Raw genomic sequence first — 5,904 nt, 5'->3', positions numbered from 1 at the left:
CCCACTGAACACACACCTCGGCTGCCTCCTGTCCTAATACCTGACCCTCTCTGGTTAAGCAGAGTTGGAAGCCTGAAGACAGCTGGATGCTGGGTGCTGGAGAGGACGAGGGACTCCCTCCACCGCAGTGGGAGGCGCACCCATGCCCACCCCAAGGCCAGGTGCGGGGTCTCAGGCTTGCCTTGAAGGCCGTGGGATTTGAGGACCTGCTTTCAGAAGCCTGGCGTGACGGGACACAGCCATGAAGCACCCCTCGATTTTCTCAACTGCTCGTCAACATTCACGGGCAACAACCAATACTCCGACAACGGAGAGGTCAGGAAACTGAGGCACATCTAAGACCATCCCCACCCCACCCCCATCCCAGCAGGTCTGGGGGCGGCAGCCAGACCTGGCGTCCAGGCGCTCTGAACCTCAGGGAGCCCCGAAGGGTTTATGGGGCTCCCAATGAATAGGCCTGTTGAGCTCAGAGGGGGCCGGGCCCGAGTAAACACGACTGGGTCTGAGCTGCCATTCTCCCCCTGCCTCCTTCCCCAGGACCCAGGACCAAAATACAACTTCCTGTCCCCGGAGCTGAGGGCCAGACTCGCCCCTCAGAGCCCTGGGCTGGGGCTCACTGCAGGAACACAGCTGGGCCTGCATTGGGGGCCCTCAGGGGGAGTGGGGGGAGAGAGGACTTCAGGTTTTCAGATTCACACGTCTGCATCCAAGCCCCAAGTGCCTGGGCCCTTGACGGAGCCCCTTCAAACCCTGAACTGCCCATCTGTTAATGACAGATCAGGAAACCACGATCATGAGCAGGAAGAGGACCCCGCAGATCAGGGCAGAACAGGCCCCAGCCTCCCACTCCCCTGGCCAGTGAGGGTAGGAACAGCTGGAAGAGCAAGGGGGCATGTGGGGGCTCAGAAGAGGGAGAGGTTGCGCCAGTGGCGGGTCAGGGAGTAACAAGCTTGACAGAGGGCAGAGAAGCTTCTTCCCCTTGGACACTGTTGCCCACTGACCTGTCAAGCTGAAATCTGCTTCCCCACGGGTGCTGGTCACAGAATGGCCTATCCACCCAGGGGCCCCCGTTGGAGCTGCACACCTGGGAGCAGCCCAGCATGAGGAGTGGGGCAGGAACCCTATAAAGGCTTGTTTGTCATAGCCTCACTCCAGGCCCCCCCAGCCTGCAGCGTCATCTGCCCCACCCGGCGGCCAGGGATGGACAAGCTCTCCGCCTCCCTTTCCAGTCTGCGAACGTACTAGAAAGTACCTTGGAAACTGTAAAGCATGGTACCCTCCCCAGGAGCCTGGAAGACCTGGGGAAGGGTCGCCCCCAGGGATGGGGGCCCTAGGAACGTGCCCCGGCTGCTGGGGGTTGGTTTGGGGCCAGCCGCCTCACGTGCCGGGCGCTGGGGGCTCCGGCTGGAATGTGCTGAGCGGCGGCTGCCACGTGAATCATTACACCTCGTCAGGCTGAGCCTGGGACTTCCAGACCCAAACCAGCTCAGGCTGGGCTCAGGCAGAAGGACAGCCTCCAGCCAGGGTCTCCAGGTGCTGCGGTGAGGGGCCGGGACCTGGCAGGGCCTCTTCCCCTCCATCCGTCTGCATCCTCACTCTCGGGGTCTGGACCCAGCCCATTCCACAGAACAGAGGAAAGCAGGTCATCCTGTCCACAACCCTCTGCCTCTGGGACCTACCTGTAACTGCATACGCAGACCCTGAGCCTGGGTGTCACTGGCTGGTTTCATGCCAAGAGCCCACATTCCAGTGGGCAAGGAGTCAGATACGGAGTGGTTATGGGGCTGCAGGGTTAGGACAAAGACTGGAATGAGTGTCCTCACATGTCCCCTGCCCGGGGAACGCTCAGTCCCTGGGACTGAGAGTCGAGGGCTTCTCAGGTCTCAGTTCTTCTGCCTGTGACCTGGGTATGAACTACCTTCAGCCTCCACCTGATGTCTTCAGGTGCCCCAAACTTGAATGAAATCACTCACAGGGGCTGTGTTCATACCTCCTGGGGGCATGAAATTTCTGAGATGTGGAAAAGGCCAGGAGGGGCAGACAGGGACCCAGGAACAGATAGAAGGAGAGTTAGCTCAAGACAGGCTTGGCGGGGCCAGGAGAGGACCACTGAGACACACCCACGCCGGAGGGGCCAAGCTGGCCTGGGCGCCTGGCAGGCACACCGATGGCAGTGGGGGAGGGCCCCACTCAGGGCACCGAACACTGGTACCCTTGGACCTGCCTCTGCTCCCCCACCAGGGGTCTGGGACAAAGTCCTGGGCCGGTATGGGGCTTGGTAAAAAATAATTAATTTTTCTTCTCAAGTGAAAGCTCTCACTCAAGCCTTTTCCTGTCCCTAGCAGCAATATCCTTGCTTAGGCCTGAGCCACTGGAGCCGCTAGGAGGATCCATGACCTCTCCAGGGTCAACCTGAGTCTGCACTGAGTGTCCAGACCCTACTTGGAAGACCTTGTGGGCTCCAGGTGAGTGGGGTTCAAGGCAACCCTGGGACCTGAGCACAGCTGGGAGGGGCAAGGCCGGGGTACCCCATTGTGTGTGTGTGTGTGTGTGTGTGTGTGTGTGTGTGTGTGTGTGTGTGTGTGTGTTTGAGCGCCTGTGTCACGCTGTGGGGCAGACAAGGCATCCTTGCGTGGAGATGTCTGTGGCTCTGGTATTACTGTAGCAGGGGATCTGTGACAGGAAGCCCACGCCTCCAGGCGCCCCTGGAGTGCTCCCTGCCTCAGACAGAGGCCCCTGGCCCCCCGTGCCCCCAGCTTCCCTCCCTTTGCCTTCCTGAGAGGTGAGAAAACCAGGTTTCCTGCTGCAAGGGGAGGGGGCTGCCCGAAAAGCGGCTGTGGGAGCCTCCAGTGACTCATCCGGGTGGGGGGTGTTTATGAGCAGCCGAAACGGCTGTAAAAGTGGCACCTCGGTTCACTTATGGCCTGGCCATCCCCTCCCCTACCAGCCCCTTGCCTTGAAAAGCTTCCAGAGGGGCCTGGAACCAGAGAAAGATCTGGGATTGAGGCTTGGTGGAGGCTCAGCCTGGGGTCAGGGTTCAGCCAGGGGTTAGAGGTCAGACTGGCATAAGGACTCCACATGGCCGGGAAAGCTCTTTCTGGGATTAGGGTTGAGATGGGGATTCAAGCTGACTTTGGGGCTAAGGTGTTGGAGGATGAACTGTGGAGGGTTTGCAGGCCAATTTTCCCAGAGAGCCCCCAGAATGGGACGAGGGGTTTTCTGAGGGACTGAGGCCAGGCTGCAGAGCTTAGAGCTGAGCCTCTGTCTTTCGTTTTTTGAGTCTGGTGCCCACCCTGGCCCTAGGGTCTGTATAGCTTGGCTGGAGCCCTACTCACAGCAGCAGAGTCCAGTTTAGGGCCACTGGGCTAGAGTCCAGACCCTGCTCCAGCTCTGAGCTCCAGTGATCTCCTGGGCTCTTCCTCCTAGGTCCCCATCAGAGAAGGGAGTCCCCATAGCCGACTCCCTCCCCCCAACCAGGCCTTTTCAAACGCCACTGAAACTGACCTGAAACTGACCCCTGGGGCCCTGGGACTTGCCTGGCGAAGAGGGCAGGCTGGCTCTGCCAGGCACTGGGGTGCTACCAGTTAATGTGTGACACCCAACCCCCACGGTGGCACTTTAACCAGAGGCCGGAAGGTGCCTTAGGGGATCAGCCTCACCCAACAGTGGTGGAATAACCAACAGGGCCCTCTGGGGTGAGGCACAGGCCTTATGGCTGGAGGAACACCCTTAAGGGGCCCATAGCCCATGGGACCCCTCTCCGGAGCCCTACCCACAGCCCGCTCTGGTCCTCCCCAGTACTAATATTGTTTGTTTCCCAATCTCAAGCTTTCTGGTGTCAGATCTGAGGACTCCCTACATCAGTCCCCAGTTGTACCCCAGTGGTCCCAACCCCTCCGTGAATGTTCTTTTCCTATCCCCATGGGGGGAGAGGTGATCAGTCATAAAACCGCAAAACAGAGTAGAATGGCTTAGAAACAGAGACATAGAACTGAGACCATCAAAATATAACACTGAAGAACCACAGATGTTCTTTAGGCACCCACTCTGGGCACCTGAGCCTCTGTCCCTGTTCCCAAGTAACCCACACACCATAGGGGGTAGCCCCCAAATCACAGCCTTCCCCCCAGTAGTGGAGGAGATGGGGTCACAAGGAGGGAGGGATGTTCTTGACACCAGGCACAGAGGCGTGATCCCAGCAGAGTAAACTCCAAAGGCAAGGGCAGGGGCGTGAACATGGGGAGCAGGCCAGGAGTCTAGTGGACAGTACCTGTTGGAGAGAGTCGCCTCTGGAGGAAACTGCCTCAAACAGCACAGTCCTTAATCATCAGGACAAGAAATTTGAAAGTAGTGGGGCACGGAGGAGGGTGTGGCCGCAGACTCATAAGGAAGAAGACAGCTGTGGGTCCAGTATGGTAGATGGGTGGGTTTGGGCCTGGAGAAGGGTGGGCTGCCAGGAAAGCTGGCTAGAGCTGACCTTAGGAATTAGGCTTGCAGACGCATTCACGTGGACGGTAGGGGCCATCCCTGAGATGGTGGGGGGGTGCTGGTTTGGGGCTCAATTTCCACAGGCTGAGTCTGGGGAGCCCACAGAGCCCATGGGTCTGGACACTCACCCTCTGCAGCACTAAAAACAGTAAAGTTAAAAGTGCCCTTTGAATCAGCTGGTCAAGTCCCCGTTTTACAGATGAGGAAACTGAGGCCCAGACAGCAGGAAGTCGTCCTGCCCAGGATACACAACCGGTAAGTGGGTGAGCAGGGACTGCCACTTAGCCCAGATAATATCTCCAAGGGCCCCAACAGTCACATTAGCTTCCTCCTGACCATCCTTAAAGCCCTCCGCTCCAGGCATCCCAGGCCTTCCCAGCATCTCAGCTTCTCTGCGTGATACTGAAAGGTGGCAGGCTTTGGGGTCTGAGACCCCTTCCTCTTAGCGCTACAGCGTCCCCTCCCGGGCCGGAGCACGTAACCCCGCCACCCCCCGCCCCTGCCCCCAAAGACTCCTCCCGCTCATCCCCCAAGTTGAGGGTCCCCAGTGGACCAGAGCCCGCCAGGAGTGTTTGGGGGTGTGAAGGGGTGGAGAAGGAGGCGGGCCTCGGGAGTGGGGGTCCCGGCGGAGCCCCGGGTCTTGCGGCCTGCAGCCGCCCGGGGTGGAGTCCGGGGCGGAGCTGGAGAGGCGGGGCCGGCGTCTGGAAGGGTCGAAGACTCTGAGAGACCCCGGGGAAAGACTCGGGAGGGTGGGAGAGGGACGTGAGCCCCGAGACGCGGGCAGGGGCGGGGGGCGGGTCTAGAGCACCGCGGACCTACCCACTCGGGAGTTCCCGAGGCTGGGGGTCCAGGCGAGGGTGGGGCGGGACGGTGGTGGCGGCGGAGCCAGGCCGCGGGGCTGGCGGCCCAGCAGCCTCCCCAGGGACCCCGGTCCAGCCCGAGCGGGAGTAGCGCGGGCGCACACACAGCGCCGCGGTCGGGGGCGCGCGGGGTACCTCCCGTGAAGAGGTCTTGCTTCGCGGCTGAGAGCCCCTATTCACCGGCCCCGGCAGGCCGATCAGAAAAAATAACGTCTGTACTTCCCGGAGAAGAGAATGGAGCGGCGGCAGCGTCCCGGGCTACGTGCCCGGGCCCCGATGTCAGAGCTCCCTTGGCTCCGTCCCCTCCACACTCACATCCCGCCGCTGGCGACCCGGGGCGCGGCCTCTAGAGAAACGTCCCGGGGCAGGGGCAGCGGGCTCCGCTCGGCCGCTCCGCACACCCGTGGCGGAGGCGGCGCGGGAGGGGGGGGGCGGGGGCGGGAGAGGCCCAGGGAGGGCGCGGGGGGAGGGAAGAGGCGCCCGGCGGCGGGGGGAGGGGGAGCGGCAGACGCCGAGGCGAGGGACGCGCGCGGCGGGCGGCGGCTCCGAGCGGCGG

Source organism: Eumetopias jubatus, unplaced genomic scaffold (genome assembly GCF_037043125.1).
Source record: "Eumetopias jubatus isolate StellerSeaLion01/CBP00866 unplaced genomic scaffold, mEumJub1_p1.0 scaffold_1, whole genome shotgun sequence".
Taxonomy (NCBI): Eukaryota; Metazoa; Chordata; class Mammalia; order Carnivora; family Otariidae; genus Eumetopias; species Eumetopias jubatus.
The sequence above is the reverse complement of the archived record's forward strand: the minus strand, read 5'-3'. Positions refer to the sequence as shown.